This window comes from Carassius auratus, chromosome 36 (assembly GCF_003368295.1).
Source record: "Carassius auratus strain Wakin chromosome 36, ASM336829v1, whole genome shotgun sequence".
Lineage (NCBI taxonomy): Eukaryota > Metazoa > Chordata > Actinopteri > Cypriniformes > Cyprinidae > Carassius > Carassius auratus.
Window position 1 is genome coordinate 1,438,519 of NC_039278.1, and position 21,348 is coordinate 1,459,866.

A 21,348-nucleotide genomic window follows, 5' to 3' on the forward strand; every position below is an offset into this window, starting at 1 on the left:
AAAATACACACGTGTTCTCATGAGATCACGTTGAACACTCGAGTAATGAGTCATGGATTTCACAAGTAACTTACAATAAAATTATCTGACACATACTGTACAGCCATATATTTCTGTGAGGAACTAGTGATATTCTACCAGACACATTGTAATCTGGAAGATGTTGTTTTGTGCTTAACACTATAAATGCAGTCAATGTTTTCATGAAGGATGCAAATACGTTTTGAGAAGAGAACATCATTATTTATTGTCACTTCCTAAACAGAAGCCCTCCCCAGCATAATATCACTAACCAGGGCCGTGCACAGACCTTTTGAGGGGCATGTGCTGAAACTGAAAAAGGGCACCCCCCCCCCCTTTTTTTATATCAAGATTATTTAGTAAGCCTGCATAAAAGGAAGAAATGGTCACATCTTCATGACAAATTCAATAACACAAAATAATAGTCTCAAAAGCTTTAGATTTATTCACGATTAATAACAACCATCATAATAATATTAGATAATTAGATAATATAGATAAACAGGGTTTTAAGGGCTTCTTTAAACCTAATACAACAGCAACCTTCTGTGAGCCATGTATCTGGCAAAAATTTGATACTGTGGTGGACCAGGGATGTTGGTCTCTTGAAGGTCTCTTATTCACTACACTTTCCCCTAAAATAAGCCAGCAATGAAAAAATAAATAAAAATAGTGTGAAAAGTACAGTTGCAGTGAAAAGCATTTCTGAAGGATCACGTGACACTGAAGAGTACTGAACTGGAGTAATGATGCTGAAAATTCAGCTTTGATCACAAAAATAAATTACATTTTAAAATATTCAAATAGAAAACAGTTATTTATATTTGTAAAAATATTACACAATATTACTGATTTTGCTGTATTTTGGATCAAATAAATGAAGCCTTGGAATGAATCACGAATTACATTCTGTATGATAAAATATAAAGATTTCAGTGATCTTCTGTAATTTTTTTTTTTTTAGTTACTACTACATTACTGTTGTAAACCATGTTTTACAACATTTTATAAAGAGAGTATACAGAGAGTATACCATAACATGATTAGCCTAAATGTTAATAAATTAAGTGTATCAGCAATCATAAATCAAAGAAGAAATTTCTTAGAAATATGTTATCTAGGTGACGAGGATCACTCGTCGCTGTCTAAGTTCCAGTACGAAACAGCGCGGGGGCGCACCGGTTATGATTTTCCGATGGTAAAAACAAATTATATGTTGTTGTATTACTTATCAATATATCGTTTTTGACCAGCGAATGTGTGCAAATGTGATTTTTTTTTCTGTCCGTCATTAAAACGGCGATGGCGCCTGACGCTGCTGGGATCACATTACATTTTCATCTAGGTTACAAACTAGTTTTTTTTAGCTATATAGACGGAGCGCTCAGTTTTTCCTGTGGTAAAATGCATTTGGCCAAATTAGCATTTTATAAAAGATGAAATGCTACTATCTGCACAGGCTATTTAAGTGTTGGCTATGTATTGGCTATATGGCAAATGCTAGCCCTCTCTCTCAGGCGACGTCCCACATGTCTCAGTGAGTCAGTCAGACATCAAATAAATAAAATATGAGCCTTTATAGACAGTGTTTAGTAGTACTTCTTCAAACAACAAGATATTTATTTACCCTTCGCAAAACTTTGTTCAGCTCAGCTGTTGTCTACTGTGCGGCTGCTGTGGGACTTCAGTTGATTCAATGAATATAGAGGGGCGGAGTTATCAGCTTACTGACCGCTCGATGATCGAATAAGATTTACACAAGCTCGTTTTAAGAACTTTAATTTGGTAAAACAGACAGACAGACGTAAAGGGTGACCAATAGCAGTGATAAAAAAAAAAAAAAAAAAAAACACCACCAAAAAAAGGGCACTTCGGAGTGTAAGGGCAAAAAGGGCATGTGCTCTGCACAGGTTGAGCCCTACCTGTGCACGTGCCTGTCACTAACGTTAAAGTTATTAGATTTGGAGACATTGAACTTAATGGAGCTCATTAAATATATCATATGGATAGGATATATATATATATATATATATATATATATATATATATATATATATATATATATATATATATATATATATGTTTCCATAAAGAAGCTAATTGTTCACTTTATAGACGTAGCTGTTGTGATTAGTAATTAATTGGTTATTCTTCATTAGTTGGCCATAGTTCCAAAGTAGTTCTCAATGACGATATTTTTCTTTAGTAATTATCAAATACCTAATAAGGAACTACCTATGTCCTAAATGAGCTATTACTTACTGCTTAGTTAATCTTGCTTCTATATTAGTTAATAGTATTAAGTTAAGTGTTAATGTAGTACTACCTATTACTTCCTGCGTAGTTACTTATTAACAACGGACCATTATTTTTAAGTGTTACCGATATTTATAACACGTGCATGCAAAATAACATTTTCCCAAAACAATGGAAGGAGGCTGTGGTCAAGGCTGTTCCCAAAAAAACAAAGCCCAATTTTCTAGTAGACTATCGGCAGATTTCATTACTCAGCTGTGTTGGAAAAGTGTATGAAGGAATCCTCAGAGACGCAATTCTGGAGGATACAGTTGCTAAAATTCAACCATCACAACACGGCTTCATGGCGAACCGATCAACTGACACTGCTCTGATTAAAATTTTGCAATCCTGGCATGACGCACTTAACACCAATCCTAAATTTGACATCCATGCTGTTTTTGTTGATTTTGCTCGAGCTTTTGACACAATTGATCATTGTCAACTGCTCTATGCCTTAGCTGACATGAATATCAGACGACCGCTCTGGCTCAGTGTAAGGAGCTATCGGAGTAACAGAGAGCAAAAGGTGAAGTGGGGATCCTGTGTGTCTAACTCCTATCCAATTGCAGCTGGTGTCCCTCAGGGGGGTCTTCTATCCACTCTGCTTTTTGTCATCGCCATAAACAGCTTGGATTCCTTTCTGCCTCCCTCATTAATTCCGGTCAAATATGCTGATGATTTAACAATTACTGAATTTTTAATGGGATCCCTTCCAGGATTAACTCAGAAGGCCTTGGACTCAGTGGCGGATTGGGGACAGGAATTTTCATTAGCAATGAACAAAGGTAAGACAGTGGATATGATCATTAGCACCAGGAAAGATGAAAATATTCCCTGCCCTCCCTCTCCCGTAATATCAGGATATGCAATTGGCAGAGTTTCCATCTTTAAACTGCTTGGAGTCCAAATTTCTTCTGATCTGTCATGGGATGCCCACGTTAAGTACATGATTTCGAAGGCACGTCCTAGAATACACTATCTCTGTGTTGCTAAAAATGCTAGTCTCCCTAGTGATGTTTTAATGAAAGTATATCTGACATGTATACGGCCAGTCCTTGAGTATGCTAGCCCGGTATGGGGTGGATTACCTAAAGGTCTCTCTGATGAGCTAGAGAGAGTCCAAAAATGTTGCTGCCGGATAATAGGTGTTCCAACTTCTACTGTCCCATTACTGAGTGAGAGGCGCGACGAGGCCACTATACATACTTTTACAAAACTACTCATGGACAGTTCATCACCTCTGCATTGTTTCCTGTCTGTGGCTCCAAAACCTACTTACCTATTATGGCAGCATAGTGAAAGTGAAAGTGAAGTGACATTCAGCCAAGTATGGTGACCCATACCCATACCCCCACCCACAAATCCATCCGGCCCGAGACTATAACCCACAACCTTTCGATTGGGAGTCCAACCCTCTAACCATTAGGCCACGACTTCCCCTAAATAAACCGGTGAAAAACACACACAGAGCGAGCCAGCCAGGAGTCGAACCTAGAATCTTCTGATCCGTAGTCAGACGCGTTATCCATTGCGCCACTGGCCCACTGATATAATAGAGAGTTTGTTGTGCCCAGGAGTAAATCAAAAAGACATGAACTTTATTTTATTCCACGTGCTCTTAAACTGTTTTATAAATAATTTACAGTTTGTTTTGTTTTTTGTATGAAGCCTGATTTGTTTAATTTATTTATTAATTGTATATAAGGTTGTTTCGAGTATGTGTTCTGTTTGATACATTTCAGGGTTTTGTTCTTCAATATCCTGCCTTGTCAAACTCTAAATAAAACTAACTAACTAACTAACAGCATTTATAGAAATGTCATCATTATAAGTAACATGCATGGTTTGCCCAGAGTCACTCTGTATAAAATTGTGTAATAATGAAATTCAATATTATTATCAAAGGCCTCCAGTATGGACTGTATGGGAACTGCCCTTGAACAGCCCAAATGGTTGGTATATTTACGTTTTTAAGCATCTCAAATTTGTCACCAGGCTGGGTTTTCAACAGACACAGTGCTCATGTAGTCTCATGTGGTCAGAGGATCTGGCATGAGTTCCAACATCTTCAAGTGAAAGGGGCAATAGGGAAAAATAAACCGGCATTCAGCTCATTCATTCAAGAAAGATGCTGCTCCTGCCATAAAACTCCTCCTGGACACATCTGGCAAACAGGTGCCATTTTAGTGTCTCTTTTTAGTCCAAGCTAGGTAAATATTTGTCAGTGTGACCCTGGTGATATCTAGGCAAACAGAGGTGTCTGCTGAACACACGCTTATGGGAAGGTGGAATAATGCGGCGTATGGTCAAGTCAAGTCACATTTATTTTAGCGCTTTAAACAAAAAAAGATTGTGTCAAAGCAACTGAACAACATTAATTAGGAAAACAGTATGTCAATAATGCAAAATGACAATTAAAGGCAGTTTTTCATTTCATTCAGTGATGTCATCATCTCAGTTCACTTTAAATAGTATCTGTGCAATCATCTGCAATCGAATCATATCGTTGATTTGTAAATAAAGTGTCCCCAACTAAGCAAGCCAGAGGCGACAGCGGCAAGGAACCGAAACTCCATCGGTGACAGAATGGAGAAAAAAACCTTGGGAGAAACCAGGCTCAGTTGGGGTCAGTTCTCCTCTGACCAAACGAAACCACTAGTTCAATTCCAGGCTGCAGCAAAGTCAGATTGTGCAGAAGAATCATCTGTTTCCTGTGGTCTTGTCCTGGTGCTCCTCTGAGACAAGGTCTTTACAGGGGATCTGTATCTGGGGCTCTAGTTGTCCTGGTCTCCGCTGTCTTTCAGGGCAGTAGAGGTCCTTTCTAGGTGCTGATCCACCATCTGGTCTGGATACGTACTGGATCCGGGCGACTGCAGTGACCCTCTGATCTGGACACAGACTGGATCTGGTGGCTACGGTGACCTCGGGAGAGATGACAGACTAATATTAGTGAAGATGCCTTTCTTCTCATGATGTAGCAAGTACATAAGGTATTATGGGAAATGTTCCCGGTTCCGGTTTACCTAATTAATTCAGCCTAAAAATCTTTTAACGGATTTGGATATTAAAAGCATATTAGTGTGTTATGTGTAAGCCAGGTTAAAGAGATGGGTCTTTAATCTAGATTTAAACTGCAAGAGTGTGTCTGCCTCCCAAACAATTTTGGGTAGTTTATTCCAGAGTTTAGGTGCCAAATAAAACTCCTCCTGCTTCATCTCTAATAGCTGACAACTTTGCAACGTTTTTCATTAATAAAATTAAACACATTAGTGCACAATTTTCCACACCACAATCAGTCAAGCTCATGTCACCAGCAAACTTACACTCATTTACATCCTTCTCTTCACTCTCTGAGGCAGAAGTCTCAAAGCTCATCCTTTCTAATCACCCTACAACTTGCCCGCTTGATCCTATTCCATCTCATCTCCTTCAAGCCATTTCTCCTGCAGTTGTACCTGCACTCACTCACATCATCAACACTTCCCTCCACACTGGTGTTTTTCCCTCATCATTTAGACAGGCACGTATAACTCCACTACTTAAGAAACCCAACCTCAACCCATCTCTTTTTTGAGAACTACAGACCAGTTTCCCTTCTTCCTTTTATTGCAAAAACACTTGAACGAGATGTGTTCAAACAAGTCTCTACATTTCTCACACACAACAATCTCCTTGACAGCAACCAATCTGGCTTCAGAAGTGGACATTAAACTGAGACTGCCTTGCTCTCAGTTGTTGAAGCTCTAAGACTGGCAAGAGCAGAATCCAAATCTTCAGTACTTATCCTGCTTGATCCGTCCGCTGCTTTTGACACGGTTAACCACCAGATCCTCCTATCAACGCTACTGACGAAAGGCATCTCAGGAACCACACTTCAATGGTTTGAGTCTTACCTATCAGATAGGTCCTTCAAAGTATCTTGGAGAGGTGAGGTGTCCAAGTCTCAACAGGTCTTGGCAGGTCTTCCAGCCAATTCTATCAAACCTTTACAATTAATTCAGAACGCGGCAGCAAGATTCATTTTTAATGAGCCAAAATGAATACACGTCACACCTCTGTTTATCAATTTGCACTGGCTTCCAATAGCTGCTCGCATAAAATTCAAGGCATTGATGTTTGCCTACAAAACTACCACTGGCTCTGCACCCATTTACCTAAATTCGTTACTTCAGACTTATGTGCCCTCTAGAAGCTTGTGTTCTGCAAGTGAACGTCGCTTGATTGTGCCATCCCAAAGAAGCACAAAGTCACTTTTACGGACTTTTAAATTAAATGTTCCCTTCTGGTGGAATGAACTCCCCAACTCAATCCGAGCAGCTGAGTCCTTAGCCATCTTCAAGAATCGGCTTAAAACACATCTCTTCCATCTTTATTTGACCTCTAACTTTAACACTCACTATTCTAATTCTTAAAAAAAAATCTAATTACCTTTCTAATATTTTTTTTATTATATTATATTTTCTTTTCATTTATTTTGCAATTGTATATGTATGTGTGTGTGTATGTGTAAAGACCTCTAACTAGCTTGCTCTATTCTTTTATTTTTTATTCTATCTGTTTTCTTTTTATTTATTATATTAGTTAAAATCCCATGTTACGTGTACTGTGTTAACCTAACTGAGACTTGTTATAGCACTTACATATCATTGCTCTTTTTGTTGTTTTTGATTGCTTCCACTGTCTTCATCTGTAAGTCGCTTTGGATAAAAGCGTCTGCTAAATGAATAAATGTAAATGTAAATAAGAAAAGGATCTGCCACCCGCCGTTGATTTTGATATTCTAGGTATTATCAAATTGCCAGAATTTTAAGAATGCAGTGGACATGGAGGATTATAATGTAAAAGGAGCTCATTCAAATACTGAGGTGCTAAAGCATTCAGGGCTTTTTAAGTAATAAGCAAAATTTTAAAATCTATACAATGTTTGATAGGGAGCCAGTGCAGTGTGGACAGGACCGGGCTAATATGGTCATACTTCCTGGTTCTAGTAAGAACTCTTGCTGCCGCATTTTGGACAAGCTGTAGTTTGTATCCTAAGCGTGCAGAACAACCACCCAATAAAGCATTTCAATAATCTAACCTTGAGGTCATAAATGCATGGATTAACATTTCTGCATTTGACATTGAGAGCATAGACCGTAATTTAGATATATTTTTGAGATGGAAAAATGCAGTTTTACAAATGCTAGAAATGTGGCTTTCTAAGGAAAGATTGTGATGCTATTAAATAGCACACCTATGTTCCTAACTGATGATAAAGAATTGACAAAGCAGCAATCAAGTCTTAGACGGCGTTCTAGGTTATTACATGCATGAGTTTTTAGGTCTTGTAATTAACACCTGTGTCACCTAATTTAGCAGTAAGAAATTACTCGTCATCCAATTTTTATATTAACTATACATTCCATTAATTGGTATGTTTTACCAGGCCATGAAGAAATATAGAGCTGATGTTTGCCTATCATCAACATAACAGTGAAAGCTAACACCATATTTCCTGATGATATCTCTCCAGGGCAACATGTTAAGTGTGAAAAGTAACGGCTCTAGTACTGAGCCTTGAGGTACTCCATACTGCACTTGTGATCGATATGATACCTCTTCATTCACTGCTTATCCTGTCTTTGCTGCCAGCCCAGCGCCGCTGCACAAGATGGCTGCCGCAGTTGATCTTCCAGAGTCAAGTCAGGTCCCCTTCAACTTTCCAGAGTAAAGTCAGGTCCCCGTTGATCAGGTCCCTGTTGATTTCCCAGAGTTTAGTCAGATCACCTCTAACCGTCCAGAGTTAGGTCAAGTCATCATTAACACCTGTAATTCAAGTCAAGTCACCAAAGATCTGCAGGAGCCAAGTCACCAATAATCTGCAGGAGCCAAGTCAAGTCACCAATGATCTGCAGGAACCAAGTCAAATCACAGTTGATCTTCAGGAACCAAGTCAAGTCACAATTGATCTTCAGGAACCACGTCAAGTCACAATTGATATTCAGGAACCAAGTCAAGTCAGCAACGACCTTCATGAGCCAAGTCAAGTCACCAACAATCTTCATGATCAAAGTCAAGTCACCAACGATCTTCATGAGCAAAGTCAAGTCACCGTGGATCTTCATGAGCAAAGTCAAGTCACCGTGGATCTACATGAGCAAAGTCAAGTCACCGTGGATCTTCATGAGCAAAGTCAAGTCACCGTGGATCTTCATGAGCAAAGTCAAGTCACCGTGGATCTAAATGAGCAAAGTCAAGTCACCATGGATCTTCATGAGCAAAGTCAAGTCACCGTTGATCTTCATGAGCAAAGTCAAGTCACAGTTGATCTTCATGAACCCAGTCAAATCACCACGGATCTACCAGAGCCTCATCACTTCTCAGCCGAACTTCCAGTACCCTGTCATATCTCAGCCAAACATCCAGAGCTCTCATCCTATCCTGTCACGGCCATGGAGGCCGTCTATGAGCTCTCATTCATTGCTCTCCTGTGCCATCGACTCCACAGTGGTGGTCCTCTGCTCCACACTGGTGGGCTTCTATCCCGTCTCCTCAGCTCTGGGGTCGTCTGCTCCGCCCTGGTGGGCTTCTGTCCTGTTTTTTCGGCTGTGGTGGTCCTCTGCTCCGCCCTGGTGGGCTTCAGTCTTTTCTTCTCAGCTGTGGTGGTCCTCTGCTCCGCCCTGATGTGCTGTAGCTCCATCTGCTCCGCTCTGGTGGGCTCCCACGCCACCTGCTCTGGCTTGGTGGAGCCCTGTTCCTGAGTTAAGCCCATGGCGGGCCCCTGTTCCCGAGTTAAGCCCATGGCGGGCCCCTGTTTCCCATGTCAGGCCCAGGAAAGGCTCATGATCTCCATGTTAGGCCCAGGAAGGACTCAAGTTCCGCCTGCTCTGCCCCGGTCCCCGACCACTGCACTTCCACATGGACCTGGCCCTCCATCCCTCCCCATGTTCCGCCTCCGCTCCACCGCCCTCCTAGATTGTTTTGAGCATCTGGAAGCCGCTCCTTTGGGGGGGGGGATCACAATCATTAGCTGGAGTCCCCATGAACTTCAGTAGAGGGCACTCCAATCAGGAACATTCCACCCATCAACCACCAGATGTCACCATATCATCACTTGGACACTAGCACTTCTCATACTGTTGCACCATATCCAAAATAGTACATCTCCTATGAGTCACTGCATCACTATCACCTTGCCACACCTGCCCCTCATTCATAAACTAATCTCCTTGCCACACCTGCACCTCACTTACACACACATATAAGCAGCACACTCACTCCACCACATTGCGAAGTCTTGTTTAGACTGTCTGACATTTCCGAGCGTTTTTTCCCCTGTGGTAGTTATTCCCGTGTTTGACCTTTGGACTGTGTATTCGACTCTGATTTCTCTGCTGCCTGCCCGATCTCCGCTTGTTTCTTGGTTTCGATTCTGGTTATCCCTGATACACCTGACGCCATTCCTGATTTCTGCCTGTCTGCCCATTCTCTAAATAAATTCTGCATATGGATCCGAACGTCTCTGACTCTCTCCATAACACTAGGGATGCAACGATAAAAAATTTTCAGAGCAGATTCGATCCACTACCGAAAATTCTGAGTATCTGCCGATAACCGATAAGCCGAAATCACGGGTGCAGAATAATTTTATAAAATCTAAGGAATTTTATTATATTTTATTTACAAATAAAAGTGAATAAGTCTAAAATCTGTTAAAATGTACACATTGCTCTTTGTATTGTAAAATACATTCATGTAAAAACAAGTATATACATTAATAAATAAATATAAAATAAGTTTATTTTAAATGTATAGCACAGTAATAAAGGCAGCAACATATCATAAATAGGACAGAACAAGAAAGACTATTAATAATCTTTGATTGCACAGAAAAGTATTATAATACTAAAGGCGCCAGATCCTGTGTTATGTACATCCTGTGCACAGAATGATGAGCTGATGAGAATTTCACTAGATTTGTAATTAAATGTGTCATTTGTAAACCTGTTTTCAATGAAACTGTCATAAAAAAACATGAAGAAATAAAGACATAATTATTAAAATGTTATTATAAAATTAAATCATTACTATTGTTGTTATATTGCACAGCCATATCATCCTGCAGCCCAAGACTGGTTGCCCACTGAAGCTAAGCAGTGTTGAGCTGGTCAGTACATGGATGGGAGACCTCCTGGGAAAACCAGGGTGCTGTTGGGAGAGGTGCTAGTGAGACCAGCACAGGGTGCTCGCACTGTGGTCTGTGTGGGTCATAGCACCCCAGTGTAGTGACAGGGACACTATACTGACAAAAAGCACCATCCTTCAGATGAGATGTTAAACTGAGGTCCAGACTCTGTGGTCACTGAAAATCCCATGGCACTTCTGGTAAAAAGTTGGGGGTGTATACCCGGTGTTCGTCAACTATGTTTTTTGCCCTGACGAAAACGAGATGATAATAAGGTCATGAAATGATAACTGAGACTAAATAAACAATACTTTTGACAAAAAAAAAAAAAAAAAAGACAATACTAAAATGTAATTCAAAGAATATATATATATATATATATATATATATATATATATATATATATATATATATATATATATATTAGGGGTGTAACGGTTCACAAAATTCACGGTTCGGTTCGATACAATACACTGATGTCACGGTTCGGTTCGGTTCGGTACGTTTTAGATACAGCAAAATGTAAAAACATCTCAACTTTTCAGAATGCCGCAAGCGCACCGCGGGTCATGTGACAAGAACTAACCAATCAGCTTCATCCTTTCCCGTAACAATGTTGAAAACTGAGCCAAGATGAAGGAACAGCTGATCATAGTTGTATATGAATTGCAATTTTGAAATAAATTCAGTAGCAGAGCTACTGCAAGCGATTTTTAGAGCTGCAAATCCATTTATCCTTCGCTAAAATTTCCGCGTCTCATGGAGAGAGCACGTCATTGTTGCTTAGCAAAGACAGACGCCTCATGAGCGCTTCTGCCCGAGCGCTTTGGAAAGGAGGAGAAAGACGTGCTTAGCGTTTTCCATGCGTTTTTAGGCGCGATATGTGAACGGCCTCTAAGGCGCTCGCTCACTCAGTATGCGCTGAAGGCTCGTTGCAAAATGTCTAATGCATTTAACAGACCAGAAATATAAGATCCTAAAATAACCAACAGGTCTAGTGTTTGGGTGCACTTTGGATTCCCTGTAAGCTATAATACCGGTGTGCTGCAGGGATAGTTTGTTGCGTGCATGTTTCTCCTTTTTTTCGTCTTTTCCCAGATACTGACACAATAAGGTGATGTCAGCGTAAATGAGTTGACATGTTTCAAGTATTCCCGCTGGTGTTTTTTTTTTGTTTTTGTATTCCCGCTGGTGTACCCTGTCATGTTGCAGATGCGACATACCGTTGTTTTTTTATCCACCACTCTCTTGCCATCACCATTATAGCTTAAAGGGAATCCAAAGTGCACCCAAACACCAGACCTGTTGGTTACTGGAGGATCTTCTTTTTCTGGTCTGTTAAACGCATTGGCTATTTTGCAACGAGCCTTCAGCGCGTACTGAGTGAGCGAGCGCCTGCTGAGTAGCCTAACATAAACATATAAGATTGTGTAGTGTTTATTGTGGTATTGAAATTACAATTGTGAAATGAGATTGCAGCTTATTTACAAAGAAAACAATAGCAATTTTATTTTTATCTTTGTTTATGTATTTATTTTTGGCAGGGCAAGAAAAGTTCTGAATCCTAGCATTGAGCTCTGCATTTGAATAAAGTGACGTGACATACAGCCAAGTATGGTGACCCACACTCAGAATTTGTGCTCTGCATTTAACCCATCCGAAGTGCACACACACAGAGCAGTGAACACACACACACACACACACACTGTGAACACACACCCGGAGCAGTGGGCAGCCATTTATGCTGCCGCTTTTTAAAGGCCTTCGATTATGTTATGAAAAATTGAAAATAAATCACTACACAACGTTCTTTGTCTTAATTACTCTTTTATTTTATTGTATATCGGTGGTCTTTATAAATAATTCTTACTATAGTTCAGTGGTCTTAATACTAGCCTACTATAAGCAGCCAACAGGTCAGAGGTAATTTGTGTGAATTAATATAAAAAAAGTGTTATGTTGCAGCACATGAAATATAGTTACAGCAGAAATTGTGTACCTTAAGCATTAATATTTCTATTAGAATAATAAGAAGCACATAAATAAAGACCTTTAGATATTTAAAATAAAGCCTGATAAAATAATTTACATTTTCTTTGTTTATTATTTTAATAGTTTTTTCTTGGTTTTATACTTAATACATTCTAATCAGTAATTTTACATCCAGATTAATGTATGTATAGACATGTAGTGTGCGTGTGTGTGTGTGTGTGTGTGTGTGTGTGTGCGCGCGTTTGAGTGGTTCTTTGGCGCTGACATTGTTTCTCCAGCAGTTACAGCAAGAGAACAGTAATGGCGGACCGCTGGTTGGCAGTCTATGCTAATAGGGCAGAGAGCATCACAAATGGGCGGGACTTTCCCAAAGTTTGACGTCATAGTAATGTGAAATCGGGAACTGCTTAACTAGAAAACAATGAGTGAGATGATTTTTACCATTATAGGCTGCTGATTTTCCCACACTGCGGCCTTATAAAACACCTTATAAAAGTGATTTTTGCATTCTATGGCCATTCTAAGAACCTTTAACATCTAAAGAACCTTTATGTTTCACAAAAGGTTCTTTGTGGCAAAAGAAGGTTCTTCAGATTTTAAAAAGTTAAGAAATTATGGTTCTTTAAAGAACTGAATGGTTCTTTGTGGAACCAGAAATGGTTCTGTGAATAACCTTTTAAGCACCTTTATTTTGTATTTTTTTTAAGAGTGTATGTCTTTCACATTTTCAGTTTGCTTTTCGTAATTAGTCAAATACAATTTTATGGGAGGAGTTGAACCATAGAATAAAGGTTAAGTAAAAATATTAAATGGAACATAATTATAGAAAAATGCTCCTCTTTACATTGCAATATTTACAAGCTTTACACATTTTCTGCAGTTTGAAACACTGAATGAGCTTTTACTTTGAGCTTCATGCTCTCTTATAAAATATTCAATTCAAATCAAGTTTATTTGTATAGCGCTTTTTACAAAACAAATCGTTACAAAGCAACTTTACAGAAAATTATGTTTCTACAATATTAAGTAGTAGCTAGTAGTTTGTGCACATTTGACAGGATTTTAGAAAAAATAATAATAATAATACAAGACGTAGTCAGCTAGACGATGAACTATCAATATTATTAATTCAGTTATTATATGATTCAGTCACACATTTAGCAATAATTGTTAGTTCTGTTTGTTGATTCAGGGTTAGCATCATCTGAGGTCCTCTGAGGGTCAGCATCATCTCTTCTCAGGTGTTCTGGATCCAGACTGGAGCTTGTGTAAATCCTAGTTACCACGGGATGAAGATCCCAGCAGAAACAGAGAAACACACAGAGACATCATTAATATAGCTGCTGTTCCAACAAAGTAAAATGACTTAGTTTAACCAAGCTAAAGAATAAGAATGGGCATTTGATCAGAACAGGCACAGTTGTATCTGAGATGCATTATTCAAGTGCTACGCGAAAGAGATGTGTTTTTAATCTAGATTTAAACAGAGAGAGTGTGTCTGAACCCCGAACATTATCAGGAAGGCTATTCCAGAGTTTGGGAGCCAAATGTGAGAAAGCTCTACCTCCTTTAGAGGACTTCGCTATCCTAGGAACGACCAAAAGTCCAGTGTTTTGTGACCTTAGGGAGCGTGATGGGTTGTAACGTGGTAGAAGTCTAGTTAGGTACGCTGGAGCTAAACCATTTAGGGCCTTATAGGTAAGTAATGAGCATTTGTAACTGATACGGAACTTAATAGGTAGCCAGTGCAGAGACTGTGAAATTGGGGTAATATTATCATATTTTCTTGACCTGGTAAGGAGTCTAGCTGCTGCATTTTGGACGACCTGTAGCTTGTTTATTGACGAAGCAGGACAACCACCTAGAAGTGCATTACAATAGTCCAGTCTAGAGGTCATGAATGCATGAACTAGTTTTTCTGCATCAGAAACAGATAACATGTTTCGTAGCTTGGCAATGTTTCTAAGATGGAAGAATGCAGTTTTTGTAACATTGGAAATATGATTTTCAAAAGACAAATTGCTGTCTAATATAACACCCAGATTTTTGACTGTAGATGAAGTAACAGTACATCCGTCTAGTTGCAGATTGTAATCTACAAGATTCTGTGTAGTGTTTTTTGGTCCAATAATTAGTATCTCTGTCTTATCAGAATTTAATAGACGTAAATTATTGGTCATCCAATCTTTAAAATTTTTAACACACTCTGTTAGCTTAGATAATTGGGAAGTTTCATCTGGTCTCGTTGAGATATATAGCTGAGTATCATCAGCATAACAGTGGAAGCTAATTCCGTATTTTCTAATAATATTACCAAGGGGCAACATGTATATTGAAAATAGAAGGGGACCTAGGACGGATCCTTGTGGCACTCCATATTTTACTGATGATAAATGAGATGACTCCCCATTTAAGTAAACAAAATGGTAGCGATCGGACAGGAAGGATCTAAACCATCTTAGAGCCTGCCCTTGAATACCTGTATAGTTTTGTAATCGATCTATGAGTATGTCATGATCTATGGTGTCGAACGCAGCACTAAGATCAAGTAAGACTAGAAATGAGATGCAGCCTTGGTCTGACGCAAGAAGCAGGTCATTTGTAATTTTAACAAGTGCAGTTTCTGTGCTATGGTGGGGCATACATAGCCTCCCTTCTGATGTTAATTCATGTTCATTATGTACTGTAGTAGTAAAGAGAAAGATTAAATGGGTCACTGCCTCTTGAACTGAGGAGCTAATGCAAATGCCGCATTAAAGAAAGCAAATATATATATATATATATATATATATATATATATATATATATATATATTAAAAAGTAACATGTGAGTAAAGTGCATTTTGTCATCCGTTAGCTCTAAATGAACTGATTTTTTTTCTCTGTACTGCAGTGATGTTGGGACGCGAGGACACCACGAGGTGTATTTTTGCAGTGCCGAGTGAGTGGCACTGCCTGGCCAGTTCAAATATTTACTTACAGTGAAGTATAGCTTTATATAAACCATGTGCGGCCGCTCTGGCACACTGCAGCTCTATATTTAAGCAGGCTGGGCTGGTCTGGATCAGGAAAAAAATAACAAAAACAGTTTCAAATTCTAGATCCTCATGACTGGCACAATGGAAAACACTTGGTCAAGCAGCAGGAGCTTGAATTATCCATCCTGACATCAGGTGGCTGTTTGTAACACAAAATTATGCATTAAATCAATTACATTACCATTATTCATCAATTTGACAAAACCATTCATAACAGTATCTAAAGCCAGAATGCACTTTCAAAGGATTTCAACTGAATTAATTATATGAATGCTTGCTGATTAATCAACATTACTGCAGCAGTAAAACAGACAAAAAGAACAGATTTAATGTCACTGAACACTGAATTTGTATGGGTGTGACAATATTCAAACCGACCCAAAAAAAAAAAAAAAACATGAAACACCACCCTAAACAAATATATTATGTTTTTGGATTTCTATATCAATTTATGATTTGAGCTTCAACCTGTTCGATCAGCTTCAACACTCTCATTAGCAGCTTTATCCATCAGACTCTAATACATTCATTTCCAAAGGACTTTACATTATGAACATATAATGAGCTCAAATCAATGCAGTTGTTTCTATTTCACAAAGTTTGTTTTATCAGCAGTCAAGTCCCTGTGAAACTTAAAAGACTTCATGCACATGCAAGAAAATGATGGAGCACATCAGAAAGCACAATTGTGTGTATATATATATATATATATATATATATATATATATATATATATATATATATATATATATATATATATATATATATATAAATATATATATATATATATAAATATATATATATATATATGTATGTATGTATGTATATAACATGTATTGTCTGACTTCACATTTACCTTGATTTTTACTTTGAGAACATTGAATGTAATGAGATTATAAGGAATCATAGATTTAAAGAAAAAAAAAGATGACTATAGCGTGTTAATATGTTCAGAATACTGAATGTGTTCCTGCAGAACAATCCAATTATGACCAGCTGACACTTATTTTGTTATTTTGTTTCTATTTATTATCTATAATTTGTGATTTTATCCTGTTCTTTCTGTGTTCCTTTTTTATGTTTATAACATTATATTTTTGGCTTTATCTTTAATAAGTTAGCTCTGGTTCTAACAGATATTTGACTGTACCAAAGCAGTGATGCCAAAACCACAATAAGTACTGAACCGTGAGAACTGTTACATTTTACTTAAATGGTACTTCATACTTTCCTCTGATGGCTTTAAAACTCTTAATTACAGATTAGAAGTAGATGTAGACCTTGGATAAATTGTTTCCCAAATAATTAATGTAATAAACATTTGAATTTGACCGTTTTAATTTGAACTACATTATCTGTAGTTGTGTAAATGCTTGAGCTGTGAAGAGAGGCCGATCTGGACCTGTGAAACGGGAGCTGAATGTTAAGGAAGAGCCTGATGAAACAAACACAAAAACATGAGAGCTGAAGAGAGCTTATGCTGAGCCAACAGGCTTCCAAAGAGCAGGATTAACTCTTGTTGAGAGGTGGACTTATTCACAGTTCAGCAGTACAACAGCTGCTCAAACACACACATACAGTGAGACACACTCACGCACCCTTTAACACCCTCACCATGAATCACCTGGACTGGAAAAACCAACAGTGGAAAATTTCCTGAGGCCGCAGTGAAACTCTGAACTGCACTGAGCTGACAGATCCATCAGCAGACGCTTCCTCCAGACACAGTCTTTCATCAGGAGCCACCACACACACACACACACAGACACACACATGTTTGTTTTTGTGTAAAGTGTGTTCATCCCATAGGTGTAATGGTTTTTTATTCTGTACAAACTGTATATTCTATGTCCCTACACCAACCCTACACCTAACCCTAACCCTCACAGGAAACTTTCTGCATTTTTACTTTCTCAAAAAAAAACTCATTCTGTATGATTTATAAGTGTTTTGAAAAATGGGGACATGGACCCCTACTGTACCCCTATTTCTGACAGTGTAGAAGAAGGTTCATCTTTGTCTCATAGGTCCATCAACTCGGTTCTAAAGCTCTACTGGCTCACATTTGTGAAGAATCTTGCCTGTCTATGTTTGCTGCAGATCAGAGGTTTGCATCTTGCTGTGTATCTTCTGTAATTCTGTGTCAAAGTCTCCTGCGGACTGTAGATTGACAGAGCATCACCCCAGCTTTCTGGAGCTTGTTGGTGATTTTACAGACATGTATTTTAGGGTTCTTTATCACAGTTTTTATGATTTTGTCTGTCATCAACTACTGTTGTTTTTCTCAGCCGATCAGGTCGTCCTTGGTTGCTGATGTTGCCGGTAGTTTCCAAACTCTTGATTTCTCAATGTCGTTTGTTTTTTTTTCCATAGTTCTTCCTCTTTTCTTTTAGCATCCAAATTGCTTGCTTTTTCTTCATCTTGGTTTGTGTGTGTCATCATTGAATGCAAGACTTAGAATGCAGAAGCGATGGATATAACTAATAAGACATATTCCCTGCCTTTAATATCTGAAGATTTAATGCAACAGGGCACAACTGAACACTTAGAAAGACCTTTAAGCAAACTGTTCCAATACTTATGCTCACTTCAGACAGGGAGATGAATCTCTAAAAGTCTAAAAAATCTTCTTAGCTGGTAAAATATCTTTGTGTTAAATCACCCAATAATAAAATGTGCATTCTGTAGTTTTGTCTCATATTCATCTTTTAATCATATTTACACCACAAAAATAACAGTTTTGTCTTTACTGTCCCAATGTTTATGGAGGGCACTGTATCTGTAGAGCTGTTTCGAGTAGAGCTGTGGTACAATCTGAGCCTTGCAAATTAGTCAGGTTTAATGAGATTAATGTGTGCTTTGTGGAGCACTAAAAGAAAACTGCTCCCTTGCAAATGCTTTAATTTTCTAAGCTTTTCTGCTGCTCACAAATGAGCAGATTTGAGCCAGAGAGGACTGTAAATTCACAAAGGAAAATGGCTGAAGATTCTCACCCTCCATTTGTCATCATGTACGATGAGCTTTAAGCTCAGGTTCATATGAGGTGGGAGGAGAGAGACTGAAAGGAAAACAGAGAAAAGACAAAAGCAGCAGCAAGAGAGCCAGAGAGAGAGTGTGCTCCTGCTCTTTAGCACTCTTTTGTCTTTGTTTCTCAGAAGGACTGAAAGATCAGCCATTAGACGGCAAGAGAAAGAGAGCATCCTCACAAAAGAGCCTCCGACCTGTCAAAGGCAATTCTGTGAAGTACAGCCAAGCAACTGCCTCCAGGAATTATGGGATTTCAGTTTTTCCAAGTAACCTGACAGAGGCAAATATAGATTGCTTAAGAGTTGAACTGTGCATTTTGCTTCACATCATGAGAGCTCAACCAAAGGCCAAAGTTTTGTGTTTGCTTCACAGATTTATTGCAGAAAGGTGAAAGATGGCAAAAAAAGCATGTGTTACTGAAAGATTGAATGAAATCAGCCAAAACAGTGAATAACAATCACGTGAAGCGCAAGGAGTGTTTTTTTACTGTTGCTATCATTCTGTGCAGACCAGTGCTGTTTTCTGCATGTGCTGGGAACTATTTCATGAGCTCTGCAAATGAGGCAAATTCACAAACAATGCTATGTCTGCTTGTAATTCACTAACTTCCTGCAAACTAGTGAAAGCATGTGTAATTAGTGCTGAAACAGCATCTCAGCTTGAGTATTTATAGAGTCAGTCTCATTCATTTTCACACAAACAGGCCTCTCTTCCTTTTCAATTAGACTTAGTACTGACTACAGATGAAACTATCGATGAAATCACGATTATAGTGAGCAAAATTAACATGTTATCAGTATTATAATGGTATTGTTAAAATGTGCTGGAAATCTTCAAAAAGTACTGACACATAAATTAACACCATGCCATGCAAATTTAGTCCATCTTTTAGCCAGATAAAAACTGCACACAGGCTGAATGTAAATGTAAGTGTCTGTAGATCCACTCTCTGACAGCAGGTGGCGCTCATGGAACAGCAGAATCATAACCTATGTGCTCAAAGCTTTACCATTAAGATCAGCTCTTTATTAGGAATTACATGGAGGCATCACAGGGTTAAAGAGTTTGAAAAATTTAGGAACCATTATCGAAATTGTAATTAATAGTTACTATTTTTGAATGTTTAAATTAATTTGGGGGTTAACTAGGACCATGAAAACATGTTGTTTGAGACTAAAGTTAAAAAAATCTTTAAGTATGTTATTTTTTTTTTCATATGATACAATTACTGTATCAATAAAACACTACCAGACAATTGTATTAATTTAATTTAAAAAAAAAGAATAAGTCATGTTCAACCTCTGCTTTCTCACACAGAACAACCTCCTGGACAGTAACTGGTCTGGTTTTAAAAGCAGCCACTGAACTGAGACTGCCTTGCTCTTTATTAAAGGTTATTAAAGCTTCTGACTGGCAAGAGCAGATTCTAAGTAATCTGTACTCATTTCCTTGGATCAGTCTGTGTCTTTTGGCAATTGTCTTGTCAACCCTCTTGACAATGCATGTCTCAGGAACTGCACTCCAGTGGTCTTAACTCTCAGGTAGGTTCTTCAGGGTGTCTTGGAGGGTGAGGTTTCTAAGTCCCAACATCTTGGTACTGGTTTGCCTCGGTGTTTAAAACAGTTCTTCTCTCCATGTACATATCATTACAATGAGACTGTCATTTAGAAACATGGCTTTTCTTATTACTGCTATACTAATGACACACGTCTCTCCCTTTCATTCCAGCTGGATGTTCCGACGGTCAGCCCTGGACAGAAATGTCTTGCTGGATGTTGAATGACGATCAACTCAACCTTGCCATGACACAACTGCTATAATTTTTTTCACTTCCAGATCATTGCACTGGATTGCACTTTGTTGTCATACACCTATCACACCTATTGGGTTTGTGGTGTTGTTGTGCGCACATGGGAAAGTATCCACCATACGTCATTGCATTGTTATATCATTGATATTGTGATATTATACTTTTTTATCATGTAAAAATGTGTACCGTTATTATTGTGGATGGTATGATATGGCACATCCCTATCGGTGACCATGAACTCAATCCTCAGCTGGAAACATGAACTCCATTTAATTAAATATATGTACCATATAACATATTCATTATAATTATTACTGTTCTTCAGTATTCAATTTATGAATTTATGATTTATTTAATAAATCAGTCAAATTTTTGTGAATTGGAGTAGAAATATAAAGTTAGTATTATAACTTTAACCTTACAAAAACTTTGAGTATATCTTAAGTATTTGTATACAAATCACCAAATTTCAACATTCAAATTTCAATATTATTCAATCAATCACCTTTATTCATATAGCACGTTAAACAAAATACATTGCGTCAAAGCACTGAACAACATTCATTAGGAAAACAGTGTCTCAATAATGCAGAATGATAGTTAAAGGCAGTTCATCATTGAATTCAGTTATGTCATCTCTGTTCAGTTAAATAGTGTCTGTGCATTTATTTGCAATCAAGTCAATGATATCGCTGTAGATGAAGTGACCCCAACTAAGCAAGCCAGAGGCGACAGCGGCAAGGAACCGAAACTCCATCGGTGACAGAATGGAGAAAAAAACCTTGGGAGAAACCAGGCTCAGTTGGGGGTCAGTTCTCCTCTGACCAGACGAAACCAGTAGTTCAATTCCAGGCTGCAGCAAAGTCAGATTGTGCAGAAGAATCATCTGTTTCCTGTGGTCTTGTCCTGGTGCTCCTCTGAGACAAGGTCTTTACAGGGGATCTGTATCTGGGCTCTAGTTGTCCTGGTCTCCGCTGTCTTTCAGGGCAGTAGAG

The 21,348-nt window shown here is 38.4% G+C and overlaps 1 non-coding gene across 1 annotated transcript; it reads right to left on the reverse strand.

Annotated features, from left to right (window-relative positions):
- Positions 1-3,789: 3,789 nt before the first annotated feature.
- On the reverse strand, positions 3,790-3,862 carry trnar-acg (transfer RNA arginine (anticodon ACG)). Its single transcript has one exon. It is a non-coding gene; the product is annotated as a tRNA-Arg (tRNA).
- Positions 3,863-21,348: the final 17,486 nt, after the last annotated feature.